Source organism: Lepidochelys kempii, chromosome 17 (genome assembly GCF_965140285.1).
Source record: "Lepidochelys kempii isolate rLepKem1 chromosome 17, rLepKem1.hap1, whole genome shotgun sequence".
Classification (NCBI taxonomy): Eukaryota; Metazoa; Chordata; order Testudines; family Cheloniidae; genus Lepidochelys; species Lepidochelys kempii.
This window is the reverse complement of record NC_136396.1, coordinates 7,654,611-7,674,337: the sequence shown is the minus strand read 5'-3', so window position 1 is coordinate 7,674,337 and position 19,727 is coordinate 7,654,611. Positions and strand designations below refer to the sequence as shown.

At 41.6% G+C, this 19,727-nt stretch overlaps 1 long non-coding RNA gene across 1 annotated transcript in view; it reads right to left on the bottom strand.

The window, feature by feature from the left end:
* Positions 1-2,164: 2,164 nt before the first annotated feature.
* LOC140899512 (uncharacterized) overlaps positions 2,165-19,727 on the bottom strand; it is a 116,042-nt gene continuing 98,479 nt past the window's right edge. Inside the window, exons 2-3 of the long non-coding RNA XR_012155358.2 lie at positions 5,031-5,106; positions 2,165-2,349 (exon numbers count right to left, since the gene is read on the bottom strand). This is a non-coding gene — a long non-coding RNA (uncharacterized LOC140899512). The remainder of the gene's footprint in view (positions 2,350-5,030; positions 5,107-19,727) is intronic.

The window sequence follows — 19,727 nt, the reverse complement described above, 5'->3', positions numbered from 1 at the left end:
CTGCAGAGTTGTGGGCAGTTTATTTACTTCGCTATGTGTGTGTTAATAATAAAAAAATCATGTTAAAACTCGGGCATACGTATTTCACCAATGGTCGCAAGCTCAAGTTATAATTAATGAGAGAGGACGTTCCATTTTTTGCTTACTTCTTAGAGGCACTTGTGGCTCTGGCATGCTGGTTTCTATACTGATCATTGCTCCCCACACAGTCTTTTTCAAAAATGTGACTGCTCTTTGCAGAGTCAAGCCTTTCATGCATATTTCTAACTAGAGACAGGTCCCAAAGGAACATCTAGAAACTTTGGTGGAGATTGGTTCTCGATCGGCATTTTGAGCTGAACTTCGCAGCTAGCTCCTGTTATGGACTAAACCAAGGTTCTGAATCCAAATCCACCTGCCCAAACTGATATGAATCCAGCCCAAATGTTGTATCTATGGCCTGCAGCCGGTTATAACTTCTACCAATGCATATAGGGCCTCATCCAAAGCCCATCAATAAGAGTATTTTCCATTGACTTCAGTGGGTTTGATCTTAAGCCCTTTCACCACTGTCAAGGTTCCTTCCCCACTCTGAACTTCAGGGTACAGATGTGGGGACCTGTATGAAAAAACCCCAAGCTTATTTTTACCAGCTTAGGTTAAAACTTCCCCAAGGTACAAACTATTTTACCTTTTGCCCCTGGACTTTATTGCTGCCACCACCAAGTGTCTAACAAATATATAACAGGGAAAGAGCCCGCTTGGAAACATCTTCCCCCCCCAAATCCTTCCAAACCCTACACCCCCTTTTCCTGGGGAAGGCTTGATAAAAATCCTCACCAATTTGCATAGGTGAACATAGACCCAAACCCTTGGATCTTAAGAACAATGAAAAAGCAATCAGGTTCTTAAAAGAAGAATTTTAATTGAAGAAAAAGTAAAAGAATCACCTCTGTAAAATCAGGATGGTAAATACCTTACAGGGTAATCAGATTCAAAACATAGAGAATCCCTCTAGGCAAAACCTTAAGTTACAAAAAGACACAAAAACAGGAATATCCTTTCCATTCAGCACAACTTATTTTACCAGCCATTTAAACAAAACAGAATCTAAGGCATATCTAACTAGATTGCTTATTAACCCTTTACAGGAGTTCTGACCTGCATTCCTGCTCTGGTCCCGGCAAAGGCAACACAGACAGAGAGAACCTTTGTTTCTCCCCCACCTCAGCTTTGAAAGTATCTTGTCTCCTCATTGGTCATTTTGGTCAGGTGCCAGCGAGGTTATCCTAGCTTCTTAACCCTTTACAGGTGAAAGGGTTTTTCCTCTGGCCAAAGAGGGATTTAAAGGTGTTTACCCTTCCCTTTATATTTATGACAACCACATTCATCACTCTGGTGTCTGAACACCTTGAGAAAATGTTACAAAATACGGCGTGATAGCATAGCCGGGTCTGCTGTTCTGATATGACTCCTGCGTATGCTTTAAGTGCAGCGGGCATAATCTCTGCTCACTGTTGAGCCCTCAGATGACTTTACACAAAACCAATAAGGTGTTAATTCAAAACAAATCTTTTGTGCATACCTGCTGGAGATTATGTTGTCTCCACAAGGAAACACATGGAAAGATTCAGTTCCCACCTCAGTCTGTAGGCCGGACGAGCAAATACACAAAACAAAGTCCTCTGGTGCGGCAGGATTGCTTCAATATTTGAAGAATGGTTTAGGGCTGTGTGTGTTCTGGAGAAATGATTTCATACAGTAGCTTTTACAATCCCAGATTAATATTCTAACTGGGTTAGCACTTCAGAAGGAGGAGAAAAAAATATTCCATTTCCAAATACATGTGTAGTTTAAATTCACACACCTGAGCTCGCCTGCTTTAATATTACAGATCTGTAGTTATTTAGCAAAAGAAAAAGCAGGCCTTCTCATAGCCTCTGATTAAACAATGGCAAAATGGACTAACTCTGCTCAGAGAAGTACTGAGACAGTGTTTAAAATGCCTGATGGGTCACTGAACAATGGCAGTGGTGATTTGCAGTTTAGTTACTTGCTGAAGTTGCTACACAGTTCCTGCATGCTAACATGGTGTGTTAAGTAACTACCAAATACACATAAGATTGCTGCGGGGGATGCTGTGTGTGAGATCAGCCAGCAGTGTCCAATGGAAAAGTGAGGTGGATACACACAAATAAGCAACTTTGCCTTAAAAAAAAAATTCCTTTACTAAGTGATTTTCGCTCGTTCTTCATGGCCGTGCCTTGTAAATGGTGGGGATGTTGCGTGGATGCCGACTGTCCCTGTCCCATGGATTGACAGAGTCTTCAGACTCCAGTTAGTCCCTTACTGTGATGCCATGAGCATGTGCTGTAGCAAAATATAGGTGTTTCAGATGAAGAGAGAATGGGCAGTTTCAATATCCTCAGACAGAGGAATAGCAAGAAACAAACCTTCACTTTCAGGGCCAGAGTCTCCATTGCCCCGTGCCTCGTACAGTAATTTACACCAGTGCAGGAGTGGGTGCAAAGTGCTACCGATTCAGTACGGTGCATCAGGAGATTTCATTAGAGAGGTAGCAACATTCATGGGAATGTAATTGCCACTTAGAGCAGGCGACTGGGTGTCAGGATTACTCGGACCTGCTCCTTCTTTTGCCACTGACTCACTGTGACTGCAAGTCACGTAGCCTCTCTGTTGCTCAATTTTCCCACCAAAAATAGGGATATGAACATCTTGGTATGAAAGGTGCTGTGTAAATGCATTATTGTCACAGTTAGAAAATTCATCTCTCTGTGCTTCTGTTTCTCTCACATTCTTGTCTGTTTAGATTGTAAAATCTTTGGGGTGGGGACATTTCTCACTACATATATGTACAGCACCTAGTGCAGCGGGGCTTTGATCTCAACAGGGGCTGATGGGTAATACGAATAATTATATACAAGTATTATTGTCATCGTCATCACAAACAGCATAACAACACATTCCACAAATCAGTAACGAAATGTGCAAAACTGACAATAATTCAATGAACATGCACTACTAGGGAAAAAAGGATTTAAAACAACAACAGTTCTGTGTTTTTTTCACATATTTGTGAACAAAATGCCAGTGTCCCTAGGGGTGAGAGTGTTACACACTTGTCAGATACATAACAGAGAGGTGTTCAAAGGAGAACAACCAGGCAATATTTTCCAGCATGAGAAATTCCCAGATGAAGAGTGAACAAGCCATTTGGAGACCTACATATTTTTTAAATTTACTTATTTGGTTTTTTGCAAAACTGACTAACCCTTACTAGTGGTGTATAAAGCCATTTTAAAAGATGGTAGAGTCTTAAAATGTTTACAATATGGTCATATAACCAAAACAAATACACTGAATCTTAAACCTTCTAGCAGAGAGCTCAGCTGGATTTTCTTTTTTTTTAAATCTGCAAAATATAATTATATTGGTATTGGGTTAAAAAAATAGAAAGCCCAGTCCAAGCTCCTTATATGGATATTTCAGACATGCTGAGGTTCCTTTTCCATAAATGTTAAGCAGACATCTGTAAACATAATTGGAATTTACTGCACACGTGAATAACTGCATATAAATTAGCCTGTATCACTGGGTTTTAAGAAAGGATTGTGGGTTTTTTTCTCCCCCTTACCTATAAGAATCCAGCATTTATAGTGAACATCCTAGCACAATGCCAGTGTTAATTTTCTCTGTTTTATTTTTTTGCATACCTATTACCAAGTTACATTTATCATAAAATCTCTATAGAGGAGACATTCTGTTGAATTTAGGACACTTCTAGGTTTGTTTATCAGGCTAATAGTTATTCCTTTAGAAAATGCAGAGCAACGGTGTTGTCATGGGTTGCTTAATATTAACAAGAGAGACCTGCACATCTGAGGAAATTGAACATGTAAGACTTCATATCTGTATTTCTTTGGTCTCTATCTTCCTTTCCCTCTTCCCTATCGCCTCTTCCTTTATCGGCTGGATCCTACATAGTGCTGAAACCTCTGGCACTGATCCAGCAATGCATTTAGGGCTTGAGTCTGATCCCATTCAAATCAATGGAAAACCCTCATTGATTTGAATGGTGCAGGATCAAACCCTTAAGCATGTGATCAAACATTAAGCATGAGAATAGTACCACTGAAATCAAGTGTTTTGCTCAACCACAGCTTGAGTGTTCTGCGCCAGGCTGATCCAACCCCATATTCCTCCCCCTCCAACCTCTTCTCCCTCCACTCTTTCCCATTTAGGGGTGGTAAAAGATGCCATATTGCAGCCCTGCAAAAGGAAGTCCTCTACTTATCCAAAGAATACCTGTAGAATGGGTACAGACGCTTCAAGCCTTTCTATATTGCTCCTACTAATGTACCTAACTCTTTATCTTGAGGGCTGTTCTTTGCTGAAATTGCCAACAAGGGTTCCAGTGAGTGCCAATTCTAATGGTGCCTTTTTGTGTGGTGTGGACGCCTCCTCACCAGGAAAGACCGAAGGCTTGTCTACAGGAGGAAGTTGTATCAGTTTAATTAAAAGTGTGATCTTCTAATTGGTTTAGTGAAACTGGTGCAAAAAGCCCTCTGGAAATCCTTATTTCAGTTTAAACCAGGATTATTTTGATTGCTTTAAACCAGTAAGGCCTGGCTGATGCACCAAGTTACACAGGTTTAGTTAAATCCGTGCAAGTCTGTGTGCCCACTTTTGAGTCAATTTAATTTATCGGCCCTGGTTAAATTCATGTTTTAAACAGACATGAGTCTCCACTCAGGAGGCGGGGTGCCTGAATCGACCGCCGGAGTAAAGATTCAATGCCGTTTTTCCCTGCTGAGGCTCGAATGCCATTCCTCTGGGGAGCCTTCGTACCATGGCAGTAAACAGTTTCACAACTATGTATAAACCACAGATCTTGTGTTCTTCACTGCCTAGTGTATTGTTGGCTGATGGAGCGGCTTGGGCTGGACTTTTCTTTTTTTTAGGGCACTGCACCACAGGCATGACGGTGAAAATATGGATAGACTTTACGGACGTGCTCGGTGTTGGCCTACCTTTGCTCCCTCTGAAGTCAGTGTGAAAACTCCCACTGGCTAAAGCACTTTTGAAAATCCCATTCTCCAACTCCTCCTGCAATTAGAAATGGAAAAGAGCTATGTAGACCTGTGTGGACAGATGAACTCCGTAAAGAAAGTGATATAACTTTTTTATACATTGGGCTACTCCATCATAAGAGTCTATAGAAGTCAAAGGTCATTGAATCAGGACCTATAGAAATTGGAGCTATGAAATGTTTAATTGAGCTCTATGAAGCATGGCAAGAGCATCTTCAGAAATACATTCTATGGGATAATGGTAGCAGTGCTGGGATGCACGGTATAATGAGATTTTACTCTAGTTGCTTACCGACTTCGTATACAATACACACAGAGCATCTTCACAGGAACTTTTAAGCACGCAGCAAATATTAATTAATTAAACTTCACAACAGTCCGGCAAGTTTTTAGGGAAATCCATTTTACAGATGGTGAGTAATAAAGACAAGGGATTAACCTGGGACTTGCATAGTGAGTCGGTGGCAAAACTGGGGAAAGAACCCAGGGGTTCTGTTGACTCATTCCTCTGCCCTAATCACCAGACACTCTGGGCTCTCCCATGAGGATGAAAAATATTTCTCCCAAACCATGCCATAGGCATCATCAAATGCATTCCCGACAGTCCCTTGTTTATCATAATGGCATTATCAAGTGTGCCAATTAAGCAATCATGATTTATTTCATTGTCACTCTTCAAAGACACATTTGTTTACAGTTCAGCCCCCAAACCCTAACTTGTCATAAACTTTGTTTATTTTGACTGGGATTCGGTGTAAAAAGCAAAGGACTGTAAAATCATTAATAGGGCAGTGACCTCTAGGCGAGCTATGATTCTCACCTTGACTCCAAAATTCGCCCCAGCTGTTAGAGGCTACGGATGCCACTGATTCTGGGATCCCCAGGGGTTTTCCAAGTGACACCCTCAGAACCATGTGATCAAGGAGGAGTGACCTTAATATAACCCTTCTTCTGCCACATATTTGATAGGAATTGAAGTTGGCAAGATACATCAGCCTCATGGCCACAGAATCAGCAACGAACTGTCTGAGATAGTCAGGGGCAATGAAATGGGGCCAGGAAGACACTCAACTAGATTCCTCTTTGTAATGTCCATATACAATTGGGGAACACAAAAGGAATCCAAATAGGGTCAGCTAGACTTTAGGGACTTTAACGTGTGCTACTGTCTTTAAAGAGGAAATCTTGATGGGTCATGCATTTTAATCCTACAAGGCCCGTCTGAATGAGAGGAAGCTTGAGCTGACAGCATACAAGCCCAGAATCCCGGCTGGTGGGAATCATTGGCTTCCATAGACCTATGCTGATTTACAGCAGCTGAGAATCTGGCCCATATTCTACTCTGGCTGTACGTCAGAGGCCCTGAACAGAGCTTGAGAATCACATTGTACAATTAAGCAGCAAAGTAGACACACCCACGGATACCTACCTGAGGACAAGGAGAGTCAACACATTAAGCTGTATGATCATCAGAGATATTACAGAAGTGGTCAAATGCTACATTGAAGGGAGCTATAATCAGAGCACGGATAGACAGAGAGAAGAGAGGTACTAGCTACCCACTCTGTCCCTGAATACATCCCTTACTATGTATTACTATTACTAACCACTTCATCTTAATACATCTTCAGTCAAAACAAAGAGCGGGCTCTTGCTTATCTAAAATCTTATTTGCGACACAGTTGAACAGACCCTGGACAATTCAGTTATGCGAGATGGCTGCACAGCCAGAACATTTGAGTTGTGAAAACGCTCTGAGATTATTTTCATAAAGGATAAGGCCCAATTTATAATTCAAAATTATAAAGGCTCTTTTGTCTAGGCCCTCCCGGTTATTTTAAAGCACCTTGTATTTGGTTTAGTGGAATACCCTCTTCTTCTCTCTCAAACCCTGCCATGTGTAGGATACTTCCCATGCCAGAAAAATGTACTCAGTATACAGTTATCTATTCAGTGAAATTATTTTAATTTTTTCACATGAAACATATTTTTATCAAAAAGGGGTTATTTTTTGACCTTTTAAATTTGCATGAAAATTTCCCCCTGAAATTTCCAGTTTTATCAAAAATGAAAAAGTGAAAAATGCAGTTTTTTGGTTGATAATTTTTTTCTCTCTCTCCCTTCCACCCCCAATGTTTGTCCCCCTTGTTCATTGGCAAAAGGGGAAAGGAGAAAAAAAGTTTTGTTTTGTTTTAAAAAGGACAACTGCAAAACAAAACAAAACAAAAAGAAACATTTCAGCGACAAAAATTATCCAATAAAACTTTGTGAAACTCAAAGCATTTCAAATAAATCAGAAATTGTTCTTTTTTTTAAATCTCTAGAATAAGGATTTCAAAATTTGGAATTTCTTTTTTGTAAAAACGTTTTCTGGTATTTGACCAGCTCTAGTTTTCATTAAGAAAACCGATACGATTCTTACAAAGTCAAAAGTATAGTAGAGAGGGAGTGAGGTATGGCGGTTGGAGCGTAAAACTGGGAATCAGAACTCCTGGATTCTGTTCTTGGCTCTGCTAATGACTAACTACAGGATTTCAGGCAAGTGACACTCTATACCAGAGTTTTCCTATTTGTAAAATGGGAAACACAGAAGTTACTTGACTTATAAAGGTTTGTGTAAAGTCTGAATGATAAATGCTTCTTTGAGATCCTCGGATGAAAGATACTATAGTCATACAAATTACTATTAGCCACCAAGTATTACTAGCCACTAAAGATCACCATCACCACCTATTAAGCATCATTGGAAGAGTTGATCTCTGCACAGAGGAGGAGTTTGTAACTGATGCTCTGCCAGTTGAGAACTGACAAATTGCATCCCTTTGCCTATAAGCAGCTATGCATGCAAACGGTTAAGAGCAGTCCAGATGGAGGTCTCTGTAATTGTGCATGTGTTTTAATAGTTGTAATCAGTACTTAAATAAAACTTCGTATGCAATTTGGCTTTTCTAAGAGCCTGATCCAAAGCTGGCTGAAATCAATGGGAGTCTTTTCATTCACTTCAGCTGACTTTGGATAAAGGCCATCCTGCATCATCTGAGGTTGTGGAAGCTGCGTTGTTTGTTGAACTTTCTGATCTACATTTTGTGCAGGAGATACAGGGGAAAAACCCAGGTAAAACCAACGTCACAGTATCTGTAACTATTTCCACTCAACTCACTCCTCTATCTCTTTTTTAATTTTAGAGCTGATTGAAGAAAAAGTATTTTGCACAGAAGAGGCCAATGCAGACACATGTGAACCAAATTCAATAATAAGCAGGACTATATGATGGCTACCAACCAGATCAACAATGACCACACACAGACGGATTTTGATTTTATTTAGGCCACTGCAAATCTGCAAATCATCAGACCTGCACAGTCAAAGATTTAACCCCTGCCGCCCGACACAGAAAAGTTCAGTTGAGATGACTGTATTGATTTACCTTTAAACTGAGAAGCACAAAATTCCTGCGGCCAGCAAGAGGCAAACCGAGCAGCTGCTACCACAATGACATTTGAGTGCTAAGCAGAGGAATGATTCCTAGAGCCAGAAGCTTAAAAAAACTAAAACCAAAAACAGGACAGCAATTTTTTGGCACATAAAATAATAATTCAAGGCCACAAAATGGCTAAATCACAGAAACGATCCGGATTAAAACAAGAAAACAATCCCAAAGCAGCAAAATTTTGGGAAGCATTGGTAATTGGAATTGTAAGGCTGCCAAAGTTCAACCTGGTGATGAGCCTTTGTTCCACCTGGCTCATATCTCTAGTAACGTCTTTGCTGGGGTATTTGCCGCTCTGTACTTAGCCCTCCAGAGTGATGTTTAATCAATATGGTGCCACTGACAACGTCAATTACAATGGAGAACCTTAATAAAAGTAAGATTTGCATGTGCGGTGGTCAAGATAGATGAAGGCTGGGGGCTCTGCAGTTGAGGAGTTTCTGGCAGATGCATCAGCAAAGGTTGCAGGAGCAGAGGATATCGTTAAACCTGCATTTACGTAGGAATTGAAGTAGAACTTCATGTTTTCTTTCTTTGTTTATCTGCAAAACCTCCCTAGAACCCTGCCAGTCTCACTCCAATTTAACATCAGAAACAATAATCTGAGATTATGAATCAGTTTAATTTGTATTACAGTAGCACCTGGAGGCCCCACCTGAGATGGGGGTCACATTGTGCTTGGAGCTGTACATATGTATATCAAGAGAGAATCCCTGCCCTAAATAGTTTACTGCTGAAGGGTTCTATCCTGCAAACACTTGTGTGGGTCCTTACTTTTAAGCAGGAATGTAGTCCTACTGATTTCAATGGGGTGTGTAAAATTAAGGACACGTGAATGTTTGCAGGAGTGGAGCCTAAGTAGACACAACAGACAAAGGGTGGGAGAAAGGAAATATTATCCCCATTTTGCAATTGGGGAACTGAGGCATAGAGAGATTAAAATTAATGGGAACTGTGTATCCAAATCCCCTAGAAGGCTTTGAACATCTCTGCCCAAGTGACTTGCCGAAGATGATGCTGGAGGTACGTTGCAGAGCTAGGAATGGGACCCAAATCCGAGTCCCATTCTAGTGCCTTAGCCACAAGACCCACCCTTCTGCTCCACCCAGCTAAGCTTTCATCACTTTTACAGAATGTACCATTGTACATTCCCCGACACCGAAGCACCATCCCGAATAACTGTAAGCAGTACTTGCCAAAATAAGTGGGCAAAGAAAAAAAAGATATTTTGTGATGTAGCCTCCTTGATTTGCTTTAGCCTTGTTTCATCACACACTCACTAATTCACAAAGCAGGGCAATTTGTAAAGTACCTCTCAGTCTTTAGTGTGGATGAATAAGGCTCTACGGTACAGGAATTACAGGTGAGCCCCCTTCCCTTGCCAACATCCTGAGATATGAAGGTGCAAGGTGACCCACAGATACTGCACCATTACTGATACGCACTATCCTGAGTTGCTTTGATTTATCTTGTGCTAATGCCGTTTTACTGAATGGCACAAAACAGTGGTACCGTGGTTTATGCAGTAAATCTCTGCTTCCCTTGTATAGTTGCCTTTTGCTTTTCTTTGCTGCAATTAATCTGGGTTGGGTGTCCACTCCTTGAATTTATGGCAGGAATCTGCTATAAACACAGGGTTCTCACACTCCCATTTTGGTGGCAAGACTTAAGTCTTAAGGCCTCTTTTTATTAGGGCACAGCCTATGCTAATACAACACAACATAAGCAACATAATGGGATGAATGGGTAATATTTAATGGGCAAACTTTTTTTTTTTGGTTGAGGGTCCAGTTCAAGTCCTTATTGCATCTATTGTGAACAGCGTGTGTCTCTGAATCTGTAATTGTAGAAGATAATTCACAGAGAGTCAGGCAAGCTATAGTTTCAATATCCATTGCAGGATAGCTCCATTGCATGCACAAGTCAACATGGCATGGGTGTGTGTGAATGCGTGCAAGCACCTGCCTAAGTGCGCACACTGATGTGGTCAGCCAAGAGTATGCATAGAAATGCCTGTGTGCACATATGCATGTGGCACAGATCTGCCTGTGTGTGGATATTATTGCAGCAACCTGCATGGAACTTGGAGGGAAGAGCACAGGTTGCAGGAGGGAAGAGTTTGGAGGAGGCACCAGGAAGTCAGTCTGTGTGCACCTGGCTAGAACATTAGCAGCAGTTGCAACATTTCTGTAAATACTTCTCTTAATAAAGAGCCAGTTTATTTTTTTTAAAAACGGAGTCCTCTCTTGTTGTTATACAGCATGTGGTACACAAAGCAGATATGAACGTGGTGTATGTGTGCAAGGATCTGTCTCTGTGTGTGGATAGGACCATGAGGCGTGTGTGAAAGTCAGGATTTGTGTGTGTGTGTGTGTGAATATGGGTATGGGGATTGCAGAGTCAGATGGATGCATGTGTGTTTTTAGTTACACATGCAGGACAAGTCTCTTCCTATCTCATTGTTTATTTACAGGCGGAGAGGGAGGAAATCAGTGGAGCAGGAGCTCTAGTCAGCAATGACCAGGCTTCACTGGCAGCAAACCTGGGTTTGTTGATCAAAAGGGAAGCCAAGTTTGCTGTGCTTAGCTATCATCACTCTGCCTCTTAGCCATCACCACTCTGACAACAGCAAACTTGCTGAATTTGCCTCGACTTGCAATAACTAACACTGGAGTTCATGGAAATACGCCTGATATAAATTGAGAGAGATCAGAATATCAGAGCTAAATATACATACACATATAAAAATCCCAGTCTGCCAGTCTTTTTGTCAAGGGTTTTCTCTTCTTTCTGATAACCAAATAATGTGTCGTGGGGTCTGTCTTTGGTTAAATATATGGAATTATCTATTACATTGTTTCAATATCTATTGCACTGATTTCACTTTAAATGCTTTGGAAATCACAGCAAAAAATCATGGCCTTCTGACCAAGAGTCATACACTATCATCAAATAGGAAAAAGTCAGGATTGTAATTTAAAATATATATTAAAAAATTCTTTATGTGAACCTCTCATTTAAATGAAGAGACAGAACATGATTCAAATAATCAGACCCAAGTGAAGACTATTTTTCCTGGCAAATTAGTAGAGGTTTTAAATGAAACCGAAAAGGTGTTAAGGTGGAACATTGGCCTCATTAGACCTTAATTATTTTTTCTTGTTATATTACTTGAGCAGTGGATTTTTCCTAGTGTGGGTGCTTTTAAGCAACATTTCAGAAATTTTATTTTATGAAGATGCTTCCTGAAAACGCATCTCTGGACTAACGATCACATCACCTTTATCATCAAGCAATCCTAGGAGTGCCACCTTCAGAGAAGGGTCCAGTTCAAAATGGCCTGATTGGTTTTGAAACCCCACAGGAGCTTCCTCCAGATACCTAATGTTTACTTAGCCCGCTGTTCAGTGTGTGTTGCTCATCTTTTTTCTGTGCTCAATCCACAGGAGGTTAGGAGTTTGCTCCAGCTGCTAAGTAAGGGGAATCAAGGCCAGATTTTTAAAGGTATTCAAAGGGAGTTTGGTGCCTAAATACTTTTAAAAATCTGGCTCTTAATCCTTTAACTCAAGCTGTAGTGGATCATGCTCTTAGATCAGGAGAGGCTGGCTTCAATCCCTGGCGATAACCAATAGGATGGTCATGACATTGTAAATATCTATCTAGGTATTTATATGGCCCTCATCACTGTATTATCCAAATGCCTCATAGACATTAATCTTCACCACCGCTCCAGTAGGTAAATGTTAATCTCCATTTTACATATTGAGACGGCCCCAAGGGGTGAAGTGACTCATCCAGTATGAGTCAATGGCAGAGTGGGAGTGGAACCCAGATCTTTTGAGTGCTGTTATGGCACCTTAACCTCAAGACCATCCTTCCTGTCCTATTTGCTCCCTCTGTCTGCCTAACACCCGGCTGCTCGCCATCTCTTGACACACTCTCACCACGGTTGGCGGAAGAGCTTTCTCTTCTGCAGCCTGTGTTTGAAATGGCCTTGCTGAATCTATCACATCAACACTCGCCCTCATTTTGAATCATGGTAAAAGATGTGTCCCCCCCTTGCATCTGTCTCCCAGTTTCTCTCCCCCTCTGCTACTATTTAATCGGTCTTATTGAACACATATGAAAGAGGCTACGCAAACTACAGTTGCATTTTATTGCACATTTATTCCGGTTATTGCAGATCCAGTCTGCAACTGAAGCTTGCCACTGCCCTGCGTACGTGCCTGCTTTACGTGGGTTTGGAAAGCTATGAAGCTAGCAGTGCCGGTTAATGTAGCGCGTGGCCTCACCGAGTTACACAGAACATGCAGGGTGAGATTTGCAAAGCTGCTAATGGGTTTTGGATGCCCAATTACCATTAATTTCTAATGACTGTGAAAGTCCCGCCCTCAGTATCTAGAAGTGGTTCCATCCACCCCCATCCTTTAGGATAATGTTGGTTTCCTTTTCTAAAGGGATTTACTAAAACTGTGTAGCAGCCCTGTGGATCTCTGCAAGTCTCTCCCCTTTACACCTCCCATCCAAGCCTGGATGTATTGCAGCCACTATCCTTCCACTGTAGGAGGACTGGACATGCCTCTCTTCACAGTCAAGCAATGTCATTCCCAAGACAGCCAGATGAGAAACCATACAGCGGTATGAGGTACGCCCCTCTGCCCAACGGGCTAGTGCACAGTGCTCCCAGCCTGGAAATAAAGATTTTGTCTTGAGCTCAGATCTCTGGGTGGCAGGTTACTACCAGATCACCAGGCTGCCCAAATTCTTAAGTCATATAAAAGCTTGGTTGAGCCTGGATACTAGATTCGTCTTTGTCCACAGAGCAGGTACAATACAGCAGCAAACCCTGCCAGACAATAGGCCTCAGCCTAGACCTGAATGTGCTCTTCTGTCATGGTGAGATGGCAGTCCAGTCTTCAGGGCCCATCCTTTGGCAAGTTCAGCAGAGAGATGATGAGAGGGACAATTAGGAGGAAGGCTTTTGTAATGGGGACACCTGTTCCCTGGGAACTGGACCAAGAGTGCCAGCTTATTTCCCATAAATAGCCAAACAGCCTTCAGATGGTAATGACGGCCATTCACTAGGGCGAAATCCTTGCCTGCGCAGAGGAGCCAGCACAATGCCTAGTCACCACATAAATCCCACTTACGCCCTGTTTTGAGAGTGATCCACAGTCCTTTGTCCTGGCCCTTGCTCAAGGGTGAATTTTACCCACTAGTGACTTGGGCTTGGTGACTCAGAAGCAAATGCTTCTGTCTCCCATATAGCAATCCCCTGAGGTATCCAGGCCTCTGAATGCATAAATCTTAATTGTCCATTCATTTTAATATCATTCATTCCCAAACAATGTCAGCTGGAACAGACAAGGAATCCTTCCCAGGATCACGGAGAGCTGATGCAACTCTTACTACGGGAATGTAACTTTCCAAAGTTCACAGAATCATAGAATATCAGAGTTGGAAGGGACCTCAGGAGGTCATCTAGTCCAACCCTCTGCTCAAAGCAGGACCAATCCCCAACTAATCAATAAAGTTATATTAAAATGTTCAAATATCAAATCCACAATTACTTCAATTGTAAGTTCTTTGGGGCAGGACCCATCTTTGGGTTCTGTGTACAGCACCTAGTACGATGGTCCTGATCCATGACTGGGACTCCCAGGTCCTATCGCAAAACAAATAATAAATAATAGTAATATAGACTAGGTACAGATTGGAAATCCCTTGCTTCCACTGGTGAGCAGTTACTTGCAAGAATAGTTCCATTGATTTAATTGAGACTACTTCTGTGAGTAACTGTTCCTGAATGGGGGCAAGGGGTTCACAGTCTGGCTCCGTGCTATTACCTTACCGGGCATTTCTGTAGCTTAGCTTTAGTAACCAATCACAGTGATCTCATATTTATGAAGTCTCCTTTCAATAATTATCAAACGGTTGCATTTGTGCATTTCTGGATAAATTATTAAATCATAATTTCTAATTTAAATGCCAGATTTTGGTGTACGTGTATCCTTAGGGTAAGCTAATTGGCATTTTTATTAAACATCACCCATTAACACAAGAAGAATGCAACAAGAAATATTTTCAACACACAGTGTGAATGGGCAGCAAACTGTGCCGCAGATTCTTAATGTTACTGAGGAAGATTAAGTTATTGACACTACAATATAACGGAAAAGGGATTCTCCAAGCACCAGTTAATAGAACTGTGAAGGAAGGTTGCCTACTAACAGAGGAGAGGGAAAAAGTGCTAAGTGGTGGGAGGGAATGGTGAGATTTACGGGATGGTTTCTATTTAAAAACGGCAACCCAGATCAGAGAAGTCACAATTTAAAATGAACAAAGTGTGCTCGGGATGATTTAACTGGGGAGGGAAGGTCGCGTTTAACTCCAGCGAGCTGGGGGACTGAACGACTATAGGGATGCTTAATATAGAGTCTTATTCTCTTAGGCATCCCTGGATTCAATGCCACTCAGGACTGAACTGAGCAAATGCCTTCGCAGTGTGATAACTGTTGAGATGGTCTATGTGAAATGAAGTGAGCTGGTCAAGTGGCTGGTTCTCAGTGGACAGGCGTCAGCCTCAAAACATACCACCAAGACTGGCCAAAATTGGCATCCTTGCTGGCAATCTCGGAGCAAATGGACTTGGAAGACTGAGTGTCTCGTCCGTAGGGGTGATCTTTGCAGGATAATATTGAGTCATATTGGCAGGGCGTCAATACGCAGTGCTGCTGCCCCTACTTTGTGAATAAAAGAGGACTGGAGCTGCCAACCTCATAGCAGTGGGTGTTCTCTACTCAGTGTCTACTACTGGTTAATGTCATAGATTCATAGATACTAAGGTCAGAAGGGAGCACTATGATCATCTAGTCTGACCTCCTGCACAAAGCAGCACCTATGACCCCTCCCTGGCTTGAGAGGGCGGGTCTTCTGTTGCTTTGGTGTGGGCGCCACCTGTCAATCCCAATCAACAAATAGGCTGCTCCTATTTTGTGCAAATCCATTACTTTAGTAATGCTATGGAGGTCAGGGTCAACTTAGACTCTGTCCCAGTGTACACTTGGCTTTTCAGACACATTTATATTTATTATTCTGATTTAGTATTTATATTGCAACAGTGCCTAAACCAGGCCCCCAGCATGCCAGGCACTGTACAAACACATGCAAAGAATTAATCGAGTTTCCATGCAGGGACTAGTCTTCCATTTTTATTCTCACTCAGTGTCCTATTGAATCCAGGGGGATGCCCTGGCACAATCACTGTGTGCACATGAGAAACTGTTTTGCAGGATTGGGCCAATAATTTAGAACATCAAGGACATAAATATGAGACCATAAATCCCTTATTCACAATGATTGTCCTTGGAGAAGGGGATGTAGTTTTGAAGGAAAGGCTGAATCCTGTGCAAGGGTATATTTAAATAGATCCCTCAAGATCTCCTAGTCGGAAATGACACACACTGTGGTAAAGTGTTCTCTCTGGACACTGTCCTACTTTCTTTGCCCTGTAATCCTAATATACTTTTGGGCAGTTAGCAGGCTGATGAGAAGAGGATTTGCCCAAATTATTTCCATTCTTCAGACTATATATTCACTGTGATCAGACTGATTAGTTAAATAAATCATCCCTACCTGAAGATAATCCATTTACGCTTTTTAATTAAACACAATTATCACAATTTGTTCTGCTGCCTGCCAGACTGCAAGTGGAATCTAAGCTGATGGCAAGAAACTTTTGAAAACATGTTTATCTTCAGGGATAAAAAGGAACCTAAATGTGCTGAAACCACATTTTTGGTGTGTGTGTGTGGGGGCACTGAGGATTCTGTAGGAAAAAATGCAGCAGTGGGAAGTAATCAGGAATATGTATTTACCAGCTATGTGCCTTTTCTTTTTTGTGAAATTCCTGCAACACCAAGAGCACAAGATGCATGTTTCATATAATAGTATTAATACTCTGCACTGATACAGTGCCTTTTATCCAGGACTTGCAATCGGTTTTATCAGTAGTTAATTAAATCCCATATCACCCTTGTGGGGGAGGTAAATATTATCCCCATTTTACAGATCAGGAAAATGAGGCACTAAGAGATTACACAATCAGTCAGTTTCAGAGCTCACAACAGAACCCAGGAGTCGTAGGCTGGGGCTGCATGTGCTAGATCACACTTCCTCTCAGCTGTATAGGAGTTCATGAAGGCTTTCCAAAACTCTGACTGGTCATGGGGGTGGGTGCTCTAGATTGCAGGGATACATTAAAGCAGATCTGCTTTGCTGTTTAGCATTCTGATCAGATGGATGTGTTGAGAATGTAGGCCAAACCCATCCTTATCATTGTCAAAACCAGCACAAAAACCCACCCCTTTCCAAACGCAGATTAAAATTCTGGACATCTACAAACATACAAGGAAAATTAAAAGATGGGTTTTTTTTTGAAGACTGGCAAATTCATTTTCACCCATGACTCCTTGGTAGCTTCACACAGCCCTAACTCCTATCATTGCCATTATTATGGAAAAGTCCTATAGGAAGAATGAAACCAATAGGTCTCTGTGGAAATTGAATAGGCTTCTATACAAACGATTCTAAAAATCTATACAGTTTAATGGAGGATGTGATCCTTTCTATAGGAGTTAATGAGCTGTTCCATAGAATTCTGTAGCAGAGATACGGTCCTCTATTAAACACAACAGGATGGTTAAAAAACCCAACCCAAACCTTTGGAAAGGAGATCATTTTCTATCAATTTCAATAGGAATTTTCCATAAGGGTGATTTGGAGTCATGTGATGTCCAGTAGGGCGAACCCAAGTATATGAACATAATGGAACCTAACCTGGCATTCATACCTCCCTCCCAAAACAGATATTAACAACACTTTGCACTCACAGAAACTTAGACTGTAACATCACAATCTGTCCCAAGTAAGGGATGGCATGTAGCGGCACTGCCCCAGAAACAATATTGTGACTCGGGGAATGATCATTCCCCTCTGCTCTGTGGGGAGGGAAGTAAAGCCAAGATCCTTAATGGTATTTAGGCTCCTAGCTCCTGTTGATTTCAATGGGATTTCAAGTGCCTAAATGCCTTTGAGGATCTGGGCCTAAGTTACTTTTGGGGATCAGCTCACGGTCCCCTGTGCATTCAGCCAGCTATGCTGGCCAGTGAGTCATCGGAGGCAAAGGTAGGGCTGGTCTCACTGAGGAGCCCATCTGCATCTGTAGGTGCCTAAATTCCTTGGACAATCTGGTAACAACCCGAAGTCACAGAGCAAGTCACTGGAACAGTTCCCAGGTTTCCAGATCTACACTTAAGCCCACTCAGATTTCTTTAGCGCTCAGCCTTCTGGCTGAAATTCACCTCTGTCCATTGGCCCAGCACAAAGTCTGTGCATCATGTAAGTCCCACTTTAGCCCTCTAAACAGGGCATACATGGGACTTAAGTGTTCATAATGTGCTGGCCCTCTCCACAGGCTGAACATCACTCTCTGTGAATGGATAACACACAGTAGCTGGGCATGAATACTGACTCATCAGCTCTTTGTTTGTTTGTACAAAAATGTATAGTCCTTTTTACATTCCAACAAGACAAGATACATGCCTTTTATTTTGTCAGGGGCTTTTATACAGATCAACTTCCTCTCAATTTGCTTTTACAGAGTGAGACAAGAAATAAGACATAATGAAACGGGTTTAAATATATGTTGGGGACCTTTTAGTTATTTAAAACCTCTCTGTAGTCCTTCTCTTTTATTCCCCTCCAGCACAATGTATGTAAGTTCAACTGCAAGCGAATATAGCAGACTATGTGCTGTTTGTTTTGGGTTCAATGGCATCTCATTTACACGTGTTAATTGCAACTAATTGGCACTAATTGGATGAACAGGAAACCCTCTGGGAGCACTCATACCTTTAATTTGTAGTAAATATCATTAATTAACATATGCTAATTAGAGCCAATTAACATTGATTAAGGGTTGCTAGCTACTTGGAAAGTACAACTATCCATGTTGTGTTAACTCAGCACAAAATATGATGCATGCTTTAAGTATAAAGGAAGAATCAGGCTAACATAAGGCAGCATCTGTACTGAGTGTTTGTTTGGGGTCTTCCCTGAATGTGATTCATACACGAGGCATTTTGAATCTTTATATGATTTACAAGGCAAACTTAGCACAGTGAAAGCCTGCTGGAACCAATATCCATTGAGTGGAACAGTGTGCTACTAAACATGTTGTATGTAGCTCAAACCAAAATATATTCTTGGGAAAAAATGTACTTCTAAGATGTGTCTTTGCCAAGCACCTGAGAAAATAATGCATTTTCTGGGCTTCAGAGAAGTTAATGTAGTAACAAGTAGATTCCTACAGGAAGACTTGTTAAAAGGAACATCTGTCCTTTGGATGAAATGTTAAGGCAAGGCTCCTTCTGCCAGTATCTGATGGTATCCAAAAGAACTGGCCAAGGTTCAGGTGTAATAAAGACCCTGGCTTTCCACGACTCCCGATCTCGAAGCTGGAGAAATATGCCCCTCTGCCCGACACCCTGAAAGGTAGGGGCTACGTGGTCCAAATTCACCCACTGACTGTCGGAGCCTTTGGGTGTATGGGACCCTGGTAACGAGCAAGTACTGAGAGAACGTGGAGTTGGTCAATGCTACGCTCGGCTGATGCGGCAACTCATGGTGTCGGATGCCATCAGGTGGTCGAGGGACATCTACATAGAACACATCACCGGACATTGGCAATACCAGGAGGGATGAGCTGGAATGCCGATCAGAAGCGCAGTCTGGGAAAGTAACTCAGATATTTTACTGATGGACTGTTTTTTTCTCTAAATGGACAACCTATCCTAAATTCTCAGTTACTGAGAGCCAATCTTCACTCATTGATATCTTTTGCTTTCTGCCACCAACTCTCTGTACAACTTTTTTCATGAGTAATGTACCCGAATGCATGGATGCTAGATCGCTAAACTGTATTCTTAAATTCATTCACCTAAATTTGGGTTATTGCTGATTATGCACTATATGCATCTTATGACTTTAAAAACAAACTTTGTATTTTTGGATAATCTAAGCAGTATACCCAGATGTACAGACATTCTTTTCTCAACCTATGTATTATATAATTTTTTTTAACATTA